This window comes from Gallus gallus, chromosome 11, assembly GCF_016699485.2.
Source record: "Gallus gallus isolate bGalGal1 chromosome 11, bGalGal1.mat.broiler.GRCg7b, whole genome shotgun sequence".
Lineage (NCBI taxonomy): Eukaryota > Metazoa > Chordata > Aves > Galliformes > Phasianidae > Gallus > Gallus gallus.
The window spans coordinates 17,953,688-17,967,367 of NC_052542.1; the positions used below are offsets into that span (position 1 = coordinate 17,953,688).

General features: G+C 53.4%; 1 protein-coding gene across 6 annotated transcripts in view; it reads left to right on the forward strand.

Annotated features, from left to right (window-relative positions):
• The window catches only part of ZNF469 (zinc finger protein 469), a 134,192-nt gene that overhangs the window by 105,088 nt on the left and 15,424 nt on the right, over positions 1 to 13,680 (forward strand). For 4 of the 6 annotated variants that reach the window (XM_040707267.2, XM_040707266.2, XM_040707268.2 and 1 more), the window contains one exon: positions 1,099 to 1,277. The exons of the other annotated variants lie outside the window; for them this stretch is intronic. The gene's annotated coding sequence lies outside the window, so the exon portion shown is untranslated. The remainder of the gene's footprint in view (positions 1 to 1,098; positions 1,278 to 13,680) is intronic. 6 annotated transcript variants of the gene reach the window in all.

A 13,680-nucleotide genomic window follows, 5' to 3' on the forward strand; every position in this document is an offset into this window, starting at 1 on the left:
TCTCCTTAATGGCATACGCTGTGCTCCAGGAGGTTTTCTGCTTTCGAGGAGCCCAGCAGATTGGGGCACTGCTGCTGGTGGTGGCTGTGCATTTCAGCAGCTGCTGGAAGCCAGGGTGGTGGAATTGGGTCACATCCCGAGTCCTGCATGCTGGGTTTTGTTCGTCTGGGCCATCAGAAAACACAGTGCTTTGCACCTGTGGTGGAAGTGCTAAGTCACAGCCTGAAGCAGTGATTGAACACCTGGTGGGAAGGCAGGGCTAACCCAGGGCAGCTCAGCTGTATGCAATGCACCTGAGTGACTGGAAGGGCTGGAGCCAGGATCCACCCCTTCCCAGAGCTCATTTAAGGGCTGGCAGTGGAGGTGAGGGCATCTTTTGCAGGAGCTCCCTGTTTACTGAGGCCTTCTGCAGGTGAGCAGCTCTTTTCCTTCATTTCTGCCTCTGACTGCTGCACTTGGGCTCAATCTCTTTTGCTGTAGCCAAAGGCTTTGCCAACCTGCTATTATCATCATCCTATTATAGCATTATGGTATCTTTGGTGCTGCCTGAATTCACCCCAGGTGTGCCTGCATTGATGCCATGGATCAGGCTGGGAGCAGAAAATAGGCAGGGAATGGGGGTGGTTTCATCCTGGTTATGGGGCAATCGGTGCAACTGGGGAGGGTTGGGGTGGCAGAGATGGGCTCATTAAGGAGCCCTGAGCACAGCGGAGTGCATGGTGCTAACGAGCTGCACAGGGAGCTGTGTCAAGCATGACTCTTTCCATGCATTTAGCTGTGCTCAGAGTGTGATTGTGCTTTCAGGATGACTGCCTCTGCTAGCTCAGGGCAGGCAGCGTTGCATGTCCCCATGCAACCCGAGCACAGCTGCAGGGGTGCAGCAGGGAGGGCTATGGAGGGGGATGCAGACAGGTGGCTCTACCAAAAACCCTACCCTTGCTTTCTGCAGCAACAGCTTCTGTCAAATAATTCACAGGGGCTCTGTAGCATGGCAGTCTGAGGTGGTAGGACACTGTCACTGTGGTGGTGAATAGAGCCCACCTCCAGCATCCCTCAGGCAAATATTCCCCTGACCCTGAGTACTACCTCTTCCCACAGACCCAGCATGTGGGCTGCCCGCTGAGCACCACGGAACAAGCACAGCTGCCACAAGCAAAGGATTCACCCCGGGGGCATCAGGAATGGCCTCTCCGTTGCCCAGGAGCTGCCAGACAGAGCTGCACACAGCTGGAACGTGCAGGGAGCCCATGTAGGACAGAGCCATCTGTGGGTGCCAGGTGGGTGACAGCGACACAGCCACTGCCTGTGGGCAGGAGATGCAAAAGGGGTGGCAGAGTACACTTCTGGGCTTGAGGAATGCAACTTGGGGGTGTGCTGTGTGCTCCAGCTCGTGTGCGTGTCGGGTGCAGCACCGTCCATCCATCCCAATCCTCCCAGATGGACCATAGACCCATAATGCCCTAAGATGGAAAGTAGGCCCTTAATGCTCTAAGAAGTTTCCTCTCTTTCCTCCACTCCATCTTCCAATCTTTCCATCTTTCTTCTTGCTCAGAGACGTGATTTAGCGGAGGGTTGTTAGGGTAGTTTGGTTAGGTTGCAGTTGGACTTGATGATCTTCAAGGCCCTTTCCAGCCTGAGAAATTCTATGATTCCCTTCCACGAACTTTTAAGCTTACCAAAAAAACTGCCATCTTCTGCTTCTATATGCTGGTTTCAGCACATGGGAGCTGCAGCTTTGCCAGTGGCACAGGATCTCCGTTGGGCTCTAAGTGGAAGCAAATGGTTTAAAAGGAAATTAAGTTTACAGCTCTATAAAAGGGAAAAAAGAAGCATTTTATTGCTTCACCTGATGTTCCATTGAGGCAGGAAAGTCAAGGGATGCTTTGCATTTGTCTCTCCTCTCTGGAGGCAAAGAGGAGCAAACCCACCAACGGTGGCGATGCGAATCGCGCTGCTGGGAGGTGGTGGTGCTCTTCCTGGGGCTGAGGGATCAGTGGTGACCCATGGGGAATGTGCTGAGTGTGTCATTCCCATTACAACCCTGCTGGTGGCCCCAACGTAGCACCAGGGATACCCTTGCACACAGCTGGTGTGTGCCGTCGAAGGATCTGTGCATCTTCCAGCGCTGCTGGAGCTACAAAGTGAATGCATGGAGCATTCTGGAGGAGGAGGAGCCCTATCCCGGCCCCAACCCTCCCAGCTGTGTCAATAGAGGAGGAAGAAACAAAAGTGCTCTATCCTTCTCTGTTGTTTTTGCAGAGGGGGATGCGTTGGTGGCTGTCACTGCGCGGTGACACGCTGCATGGGATGGGCGAGTTGGAGGCTGTGTGCAGCCTTTGGGAAGCATCCACCAGCAGGGTGCTGGGAGGGAACTCCCCAAAGTCTGCTGAGATGGATATATTGATGTTTCCTTTCGCCCACGGCTCTGCTTGGCAGGGAGAAGGTCACCAAAGGAGGGGCTATGGCCATTTCTCCACGGCTCAGCCCTTTGCTCCCAGTAGCATGCTGGGATTTGCTGGACCATCTCATGTTCAGCTGCAGCAACTTCCTCAGTGCATTGCAGGACCTGGCTGGCCCTGCACTCCCAATGATGTTCGAATGGACTTCAAGTTTGCACACAGATCCCTCCAGGGAAGACCCAATTGGGAGAAGATGCCTGATCACCCCAGTGGCCTTCTGTGATGGTGTAATGGTGTCAGCAGATAAGGGAAGAGCTGCTAATGTCACCTAGCTGGATTTCAGTGAAGCCTTTGACACAGTCCCCTGTAACAGCCTTCCCTCCAAATTGGAAGGATATGGATTTGATGGGTGGAGCTGCTCTGTGGATAAGTTGTAAGATGGTACCTGGAGAGTGGCAGTCAGTGGCTCAGTGTCCATATGGAGATCAGGGGCAGCACTGGGATCAGTGCTCTTTAATGCCTTCATCGATGACATTGGCAGTGGGATCAGTGCACCCTCAGCAAGTCTGAGAGCGGCCTTCCCATACCTAAAGCAGGGCTGTAAGAGGGAAGGGCACAAACTCTTCACCAGAATGGGTTGGTAAAGGACAAGGGGGAAACGGTGCCACACTAAAAGAGGGGACGTACAGACTGAGTATAAGGAATGGTGCTTCAAGGATGGTGCTTGCAGACCCAAAGCCATGCTGGCTGTGTGCACTGTCAGTTCCCTGCATGGAGCCCAAGCTGATGTGGAGAGGATGGGTCACGCAGTGAAGAGATAAAGCAGAGCTGAGAGGAGCAGCTCTGATCCATGCCTTTCCTTAAGCAGCAGCAGATTGATGCGCGGTGCATGGGGGCATCGTGATAGGGATGGGCTGCTCTTCTCTGTCATCCCTGCTGCCATTGCTGGTTGCCATGCATATATCCATTCTAATCATCAAGGATGATGGAGAGAAATCATTCCTCCTCAGGCAGGAGAATGGGAGTCCTGGGGAGAGGTATTAATTGCTCGAAGGAAGCATCTTTCATCAGCACCTGGCTTTGCAATTGGGTTTGGTTGCATGTTGGCAGCTGGAGCCACGCAAAGGAAAACAACACACAGCGTGCTGCAGATAAACATCCTCCTCGTTGCAGTGTTACATGCAGCTCTTCCGCTGCTTTCTAAGTTTGGTGGCATAATTACAGCAGCAGGGCAGAGGCAGCATCTCTGGCTGTGCCAAGCCCTGCCTTCCAGGGATTTTTGGATCCCATCACCTAAAGGCTGGGCTGGAAGCTGGCAGCAGATCAAAGGACTGAGCAGCCCTGGCTCTCCTCGTTTTGGCCATGGCAGAATGGGGACTGCCATGGGGACCTGCACTGTGGCTCTGGGTGTTTCAGGGGCAGACAGTGTTTTGTTGCCTTTGTAACGGGTTTGTGAGAAACAGATTTAAAAAAAAAACCAACCAACCACAAAGCACAAGTCTGCTCCAGTCGGATGCTGCAAGTCCCAGTTTAGAAACCCGCAGGGAGGACGATTAAAGGGTGGCCAACAGAAGGAAGGCTGGGTGTCAGGACATGGGGATGAGGGAGTTGTCTCCTCGCTGTGCCTCTGCCTCCTCTCCTTGGCTCAGTTTGGGGGATCACAACTTCATGAGCCCATTTCCCTCCTGCTGATTCCCACCTTGTTGTTGTAGGGTTGCTCGCATGGGTGGTTTGTGGTGGTGTGGGTGCATGTATTGTCCCACACTGTAGCACCCCTGTGCATGCTAGGATGTCCTGGCAGGGCCATGCATCCAGATCTCAGCCTGCCCAGGGTTGGGCAGCACTGTAGGGGGTGTCCTACATCCTTTTGTTTCTGGGACAAGCCAGAACTGACAGGCAGTTTTCCCTTTGGTTGCACCTCTATGTCTTTTCCATGAGCCAGCCCTGCCATTCTGGCATGTATATCCTTCTGGAGCTCCCACCATGGGGACACCCAGGCCCATGAAAAAGCCCCTTTGGTGTGCAGGGGTGGCAGATGGCACTGCCTGGCAGTGCCACACCCAAGGGCAATGGGCAGCAGGGCACGGGCAGATATATAGATTGACACATGGGTGGGTGCAGCCCTGGATGCACAGGTGGAAACATGGATGCACAGACAGACAGATGCCCAGGCAGATGCATAGAAGTGCAGACAGATGTGCAGGCTGAGGCACAGATGGACACACAGGTGGATGTACAGATGGATATGCAGATGGACAGACAAATGGATGCACAGATGGGCACACAGATGGATGCATGGACTGACACACAGATGGACACAGAGACATGCATAGGCAGGCACACAGATGTGCAGGCAGACATGCAGACAAACACACAGATGATATATAGATGCCTGTGCGTGCATAGATGGACACACAGATGGATGTGCAGGCACACAGAGATGCCCAGATGGACACATGGGTGTACAGGTGGATGCACAGTGTGACAGATGGACATATGGATGGACACCCAGGTGCACAGAGGGACATGCAGGCGGATGTTTCATTCCTTTTCTTTCTTTGGACTTGGAGTTTCTTGGGGGGGGGGTTGATGAATCCTGTGACAAATACCGCTCTCCCTGTCAGGAGGGCACTGAAATGCAGGCTGTGTGCAGGTGGGAATGCACCTGGTTTGCTGAGCCTTTCCCATCATGTGAGCAGATCTGTGTGGGTTCACGCAGGCAGGAAGCATCGGGGTAAAGCGACTTCACCCTATGCTGCTCCATCACCCCTCTCCCTAAACCCAATCGCCATAACGAACTGAACAGCAGTGCAAACAATCTGAGCTGCAACGTTCTGTTGCGCATGCAGGGATGCGCTCCCTGTGCTGGCTTTCATTGATTCCCCATTGCTGAGGGTGGATTGAGCCTCCAGGTGAAGGAAAAAAAGCAGCTGGGGTGTGAATTCAGCATAAAACTATGCTGGGTTTGGTAATCCCCCGTTAGCACCTCAGCACGGGGAAATGAATGGTTTCCGGCGGTATCGCGTTGGGGATTGTCTGGGATGGGAAGGAGGGGATATGGAGCTGAGCACCTCCTGGGCACAGCCTCTGCCCCTGGGGGAGGAGGAAAGGCCCGGAGAGGGGCTTTGTCCGTCAATCAGAAGTGAGAAGTTTTCTTTCTGAGTTGTATTTTTTTAATGATGAAGGATTGTCGCTGCCCGGAGGAATTCCGTTTTCCAGCCAGGGTATAAAAAGACACATTTTTTCCTTCGGGCAGACTCCCAGAGGGTTGGGTCTTGGTGTTCTTTTTCTGTAATCCTTCTGCGGTTCAGATGAGGAAAGAACTGGGAAGCCTGGCGCACTGTCCCTGATGCCACAGAATGCCCCATTTCTCCCCCATTCCCCCAGTTCTGCCCACTGGAAGGATGCTCAGAGCCATCCACACGTGCATTCCAGCCCTTCTGCAGGCAGTGTGTGTTAGTAGGGTCAGCGTGGGCCACCTTGCTTAGGTTCCAGCCTCATTTGGGGGCAATTTCTATGTTTTTCAGCCACCCTTTGCTCACAGCATCACCTCACCATGCAATCCAGCCCTGGGGATGGCTGCAGCTGTGCTTTCCCTGTGGGGAGGGCAGCAGCATCCTCTCCTTGGGTCACCCTTCCTGCGTCGGCATGCTTTGTGCATCCTCCTGCTCACCCTCATAACGATGCCCCAAAGCTGTCAGGAAATCCCTCGTCCTCATTCTGCATCTTGTGAGCACATGTGGAGGAGGGATGCGCAATGCTGCTGTGCCCGATTGTTTCTTCACCTCCAGCAAAATGCAGACATTCGCATGATGCCTTTTTTCAGCCCTCTGCAATGCCCCATGCTCAATTTTTGCGTGTGTGCATGTTGTAAGGTTTGTTCTCTGCAACCACAAGTGAGTCTGACCCCATCCTTGGGCAGTTTTGGTGCAGTCCTCAGTTTCATTTCATTGCTGATTCAGCGATAGCATAGGGTCTGCAGCCATGAGCTGTGAACATCCACCCCTTGCTCTCAACGCCTGCAAAAAGGGAGAGGAACCCCATGAAGCACCTTTGCGGAGCAGATCTGCCCCATCCCTGCAGGCATCCCACAGGGCTCCGATGCCAGCCCCCAAAGCTTGGGGCAGGATCCTGCCATCACATCCCAGCATGTTCTGCCTGCAGCTGCTCCCATCACCCACACCAAGCAGTCGATCGAGGCGCACCATGAATGTGCCTCTGTTCTTCAGCCTTTTTTACAGCTCCATGTGGATTTTCTGGGCCCCACACCTTTTTGCTCCTTGGGAGAACAGAGGGCGGCTCTCAGCCTTGGCGGCTGCCACAACTCAATGGGGACTTTGGGGGTGCTGCCCCAAAATGCAGCGCTCACATTGCACCAGTGCTCCAAGGCAGGCTGGGAAGCTCAGCACAACAAAGGTTGCATCGTGCCACGGTGCACTGTGAGCCTAGCAGAGAGCTGGCAGCTCATGACGTGTGGCACTGGCACTGTCATATCTGTGCCAAGCTGCAGAATTCACCATTGACACACATCATCTCCCTCAGTTCTTGGCCCTGGCTCCATCCTTTGGTGCTTATCTTGCTGTTTGCTGCAGAGCCCCATAGGCAAGAGGGAAGGAAATCATGCCAGAATGCCATGCAACATGCTGGAGGGGGTGACAAGCTGCTCTCTGAGCAACAGTTCAGAGGAATCCAAAGTGGGTTTTCTCCATCAACAGAGATGGAATTGCCATGGGGTGAACGGGGATGGGGATGGAGATGGGTTTTGTCTCGGTGCCCACATGCAGCTGCAGGTCCAGCTCTTTGTGAGCATGGCTATGGTGAGATGAGTGCCTGGCTTTGTCCCCAGCCCTTGCATTTTGCTCAGCATCCTGTTTTGCTTTCTACCAGCCAAAAAAAAAACAAAAAACAAAAACCCAAAAACCAGCAGGACTTCTGCACAGGGATAGCGTGGGGTTAAAGCCAGCCTCGCCGTGGATGATGTCTGGGGCTCTGTTTCGGCTGCAGGGTGTTTTCCAGCACCACTCCCCCTGTGCCCTGGGTGTAACCGGATCCGTCCCCCACCAAGCAAGCATTTTTGTTCAGAGCATTTTCAGAATGTTTTGCATTTGGGAGACATACGAGGAATGTCTGCTGGGGAGTGCACACAGTGTGTGAGCCCTGCGCCTGCTGCAGCCCTCAGACACTTCTCCAGGGCTGTTCCCTGCACCAAAAAGTCATTCTGGGGGTGAAACTCAGCTCTGTGGGGAATGGGTGCTGCTTTGGAACCTCCATGTCCACGGCCATCAGCGTTGGTATCCCATGGAGCATTTCCTAGAGGGGTTGGTGTATGAAAATGGCACCAAAATGGCACTGAAATGGTACCAAAATAACACTAAAATGGCACTGAAATACACCAAAATTGCACTGAATTTGCATCAAAACTGCACCAAAATTGCACTGAAATGGCATTGGAATACCCCAAAATTGCCCTGAAACTGCACTGAAATGGCACCAAAATTGCACTGAAATGGCATTGGAATACACTGAAATAGTACTGAAATGGCACCAAAATGGCACCAAAATGTCACCAAAATTGCACTAAAATAGCACCAAAGTGTGCTGAAATTGCACCAAAATTGCACCAAAATGGCACTGAAATTGCATCGAAATGGTACTAAAATAGCACCTAATTGCGCCGAAATTGCGCTGAAATGGCACCGAAGTGCAGCAGAACCACCCAGAGGCTCCGGACACCTCTGCTTTCCGCGCATCCCTCTGCTCCCCCCCCCCGCATCCCTCCGCTTCCCTCTGCCTCCCTCTGCGGGTCCGGCCGCGCACTGCAGCGCGCCTGCGGGTCCCGCACCCATCACTGCGGCGAAGGGGCGGCCGTGTCCCACCGCAGCCACCGTTATCTCCTTCTCTCGGCTATTATACTTAATCAGGAAGGGGATGGTTTTAAAAAAATTAAAAAAAAAAAAAACACTTTTCTTTTATAGAGAGCAAATTTTAATCACTTTTAATTGAAAAAGAAAAGGGGGAGGGGAGGGGGAAGGGGCTGATAATATTCGGAACCAAATTTCTGGGAGAGAATAATTAACAGTGCAATAAATCCCCAAAGGAAATGCTCATTAATCTTGTCTTTCAGAAGCAAATTTCAGAGGCGAGAGCTTATTTAAAACATTGCTAATAATGATAGGAAAAGTTGACAGCTTAAAAGCCCCCAAATCTGGCAGTGTGTCCTCCTATCAGATCCCAAAGTAACGAGGTCGGGTTGGACGCAGTGGTTCTGATCTGCTGGAGGGGACTTGGTTGGGGTGGCCACTGCCACTCACTGTGACCCAATGTCACCCAGTGTCACTCAGTGTCACCCAACATCCTGCCCAGGCCATCAGCATCCACATGGGGAGGACTGGACCTGCTCACAGCCATGGGGTGAGCCAAGCACCTTGCTCAGGGAATGTGGGCATGGGTGAGAAATGGACCCATATGGGCACAGAAGGGGACCTTGGTGGCATCACAGAGGAGCCAGGGCATGGTGGATGCTCACGCAGGGGATGCAGGCTGACATGGTGACACCCAGCGCAGACGTGCCGCAGAGCAAATGGGATGGAAGGGGTGTCAAAAGGGCAATGAGATAACTGAGGCTTGGGTGAAAATAACAGCGATGTTCTCATCTGCTCTCGGGTTTCCTGTCCCTGTTTGACCAGGAGTGGAGGGGAAGGCAGCTTGGAGCAGACCCAGGCTCTGCTGGGAGGAAGGAAACATAATATTGAGCTGGGAATGGTGTCATTGCCTCGCTGCCTTTTTTCCTTCTTTTTTTCCCTTTTTTTCTTTTTTCTTCTGTTGTTGTTGTTGACTCACAACAGCCAGAGCAGGGTTGTGTCAGGGAAGGGGGTCTGGGGGCCTCCAGGGGCTGCGAACCCACACCTGGTCCCCATCAGCACCTCCGCAGGTGCATCTCTCACCTGCTTCCATCACCTCCCTTCAGGCATCTCATCATCATTTGCACACGGGTGTGAAGTTTTGTAAGTTAAAAATAAGGGGGAAGAAAGGGACAGGGACAGGAATAAGAACAGGGATACGGCTACAGCTATGGCTACGGCTACATCCTCCCCATCCCCTTCTGACTTATCCAAGCTCACTATGTGACGGTGAACATACCCAGGTCATGCAGACCTGGGGAGATGCAGAGATACCCAATACCTCTCCAAGGCCCCAGTTAATGAGAGCACTTAATCCTTGTGCTTTATTTCATTTCTATGCCTCGAAATACTTTACAATGCGCTCACCTCTGAGTGAGTGCCTGGTCCCATTCATCCAAATAAGAGGGATTTAAGCAGCGGTGCTTCCCTGCAGCATGCATTCAGTGGGGCACCGACCCGCTTCTATCCTCATCTTCCTTCTTCACTCAAAACAGCATTAATTTCTATTAAATATTCCTTTCTCCTGGGCTCCTTGGTCCCCTCCTGCTCCTTGTCACTCTGCCCCACGCTGCCCTGCGCCTTTTATCTGCGTCCCGTTAAATGATCTCAAATATGTGATATGATAAAGACAAACAAACACCCGTTCAATTTAGCTCTCCCTAATGCCAGACTCTACTTTTACCAAAGTAATTAAGATTAATGCAGTTGATAATTTGGGAAGCATTCTTAAATGTACCCTTCTGGCAGCATCTAACATGTAATTTTACCTTGGAAGATTTATCGGAGCACTTAGGTAACAGATAGTTCCTCAGCAAACAGGAGCATTTAGAAGGAAAATGAAAGATTAATATTTCTTAAATAAACGTCAGAATAAGTTATTCTTCCTGACAGCCCCACGAAGATGCTGATGTCAGCCCCGGCTCCGCTGCCGATCCCTGGAGGAGATTAAACCCACACGGTCCTGGGGGCTCAGGATTGGGGTGAGAGAGGTGCTCAGGTGCCTCATCTATGGGATTGTTTAGCAAATGGGGCACTTGGAGGGCTCTGCTTGCCCATACCAGAGCCAAGCCGTGTGTTTACCACCGCCATCCCATCACCTTTGGGAAAGAGCCTTGGGATGGGGTCAGTGTGAGCACCTGCAGCGATGCGCACCAGGCACTGAGATCTATGGGATTTGTTTTGCTGGGTGTCCTCAATCCGCCCGGCTCTTCTTACACTGACAGCAGGCAGGGGTGACCTCCAGCCGCTTCCTGTGGCTTCTCCTCTTTCCACCACCCTGGATGCCCCCGAGGAGCCCAGTGGGGCATTTCCCAGCCCTGCCAGCACCTCCAGATCGGGCAGCATGGATATTTGGGGGGAGGGTGGGCGCAGTGCCCAGACATTGGCATGCAGCACCCCGAGGGGTACCCAGGGAGCAGCTCAGGATGTGCCTGCTGCTTGTTTGGAACCAGCTTACATTAGAAGCTGAGGAAGGATTTGGACTCCCTGCAAAATCTGGATCCAGACCGAAAGCTGGACTCTCACCAGCTTGGAAACCCAAAGCAATTCGGATCCAAAAAATCAGTTTTGGACCATTGTGAGCAAGAAGCAAACTTTCTGAATAGCCTTCCAACTCGTCCTCTGGCCAGCAACATCTGCTGGAAGCGGTCTCTCGCGGTGCTCCTCACCCGGACAGAGCCAGACCAAACCACCCGTGTGTGTGCACACACCAACAGGGCTTCCATCCCATGGCTCCTCCCCAAGGGATGCCCCGGCCTTCCTCAAAACAAGTCCGTGTCTATCACCAAACCTTCTCCTTCAGTCCCCAGTCCTTGTCCCCATCTCCAGCCTCCCTCCTTAGGGCTGAAGGACATATCGTGCTCCTCTTGATGTGCCACGCATGGACAGGAGCTGGCCCCTATTCTGCTTTTCTATTTTATGGGTTAACATCAGAGGGATGAGCTGTTTTGGGATCTGACCAAGCAGCACACATGCTCCTGGGGAGCAGCAAGCATTGCTCAGCACTGTGCTGAAGAGCTCCTAGCTCTGGGCTGAGCCAGGAGTCGGCAGGGAGATAACAACGTGCCCTGAAAATACCCTGAGCTTCTCAGAAGTGCTTTTTTCCCTCCATTCCCAAGTGGGAATGCAGGAGAGGACCCCATCAGAGGGGGCAGGGCTGGGAGGAGGCAGATAGAGCTGGGATATGGGAGATGGGGATGGGAATGGGGATGGGATGCAGGGGATGGGTGAGATGCAGGGGGCGAGGATGAGATGCAAGGGATGGCGATGGGATGCAGGGGTAGGGCGGGATGCCAGGGGATGGGGATGGGATGCCAGGGGATGGGGATGAAATGCAGGAGTTGGATGGGATGCCAGGGATGGGAATGGGATGCAGCAGATGGGGATGGGATGCAAAAGATGGATGAAATGCAGGAGATAGGTGGGATGCAGGGGCTAAAGATGGGATGCCAGCGATGGGGATGAGATGCAGGGGATGGAGTGGGATTCAGAACAGGAGATACAGCCCTCATCTCCATCCCTGCCTCGGTTTCCCTTCCCTGGGGGCACCCATCCTGGCATGGCCGTGGCAGTGCACTTTGGGGTGGGAACCCCTCCTTCTCACAGCCGTGTGCCAGAGCCCAGCCCAGGCGCTGGGAGCCACTGTGCCTCGGCCAAGCCAAACACAGATTCCTGACATAGTTCTCTCTTTCCCTTGCAGCCAAGAAATTCATATTTCATGGGAGGTGGAAGTGAGTCCCGGCAGTAGCGGCGTGGCGGGGGGGTGCCAAGGTACCGGCCAGCTGACAGCAAGCTCTGATGCTATTTTTGTGAGCCAGGCTTTGCTCCTCATCCCAGCAGGCTCAGGGCATGCCACAACCCTCCCCAAACCCCCTCAGTGGGGGGATGCCGAGACTCACCCCCCATCACTCCAACCTCCCCAGCTGCTTTCCTGGCCACAAGAGACAGAAAGCTGAAACAGTCCCCGCTTTGAGAAGGGGCCAGTTCACGAGAGGAAGGGATTTTTCACAGCCCTGGCCAAAGCCTCACCGTCAGATGCAGCTGCTTGACCAGCCCGGATGGGATGGAAATCCTTTAAGTGCCTCTCTCCATCCATGCAGGGCAGACAGAAATCAGAGCATCTTCAGAGTTCGGTGGCAGAAACCAACAGAGGTTTTTGGGGGGAGGGACGGTATATGGGGGGCTTTTAGGGGTCAGCATAGCCCCACTGTCTCCAGGCATGGGCTCTTTGTGTGCCTCCCTAAAGGTGCAGCCCAGCTGGGATTTGTGTTTCTTTTTTCTATCCACTCCCACACCCATCCCTGTCTGCTCAAAGCTGCATTTGGAGAAATCACAGTGCCTCCAAGGGCCACGGTACCCACCCGGATAACAGCACCCAGCGCTGACACCCAAATGGGACCCCCACCTCCGGGAGACCCCCACCCCAAGTGGTAACCCCACACACCACCCAACCCTATCAGGGCTTCGTGACACCGGGGCACTGAGCGCACAGCTCGTAAGAACAGTCCCTGCCTTGCTAATCTAAGGAGCTGATACACGAGGCAGATAGGCGAGGGGAAGCCTTATCGGGGCTGATTTACAGATGGAGAGCTGAGTCACCACGATTAAATGTCTCACCCAAGGTCAGGCGAGGGAGATGCCGAACCCGGGGCTGCGAGGCCCCGAGAGCTGCGTCCTCCACTCCCCCGCAGGGCTGGAGATCGTCCTCCCCATCCCTGACTCCGCATAGGGCAGGAGCTGCAGTGGGGTTCTGCAGAGGGGTTTCAGCCTTCTTTGTCTGCTTTGTTTCAGCAGCTGTTGGGTTTTTTTGGTCAGTTTGGGGTTTTTTCTTTCTTGGTTTTTGCTTTGGGGGGGGGGGGGGGGGGGGGTAAATGTTTCCCAGAAGCTGCCTTGCTGCAGTGGGGACGTGGTAGCCACCTCAGTCCCCATGCTGCATCCCACTGCTGGGATTCACAGCTTTCCCTCTAGGAGAGGAGAAGCTGCCAGGGCTGGGGGTGACACAGGGATGGATGTGTGCAGTCCTACAGGGGTGCCAGGATGGATGCTCCTATGATGGAGCACTGCTTGCATGACTGGAGACAGTGCCCTGTGCCACCTCTGCCGTGTGCCACGTACCATGTGTGGCACTTCTGTGCTGTGCAGACCAGGCTGCTTGCATTGTCACAGCAGAGCCAGGCAAAGGAGCAGGCTGAGAGTCACTTCCATAATGATATAAGAGGCAATGGGCCTTATTTGCGTTTTATTCTGTGTTTCCTGTTCAGCTATGTCTATGCTTGGTCCATAAATCCTACAGTAAAGGATTATTGCTTTAAGTTAAAGCAACCAGCCCTCCTTATGCATATCTCCTGGCTGGCAGCAGTGCCTGCATGGGACAGAGCAGC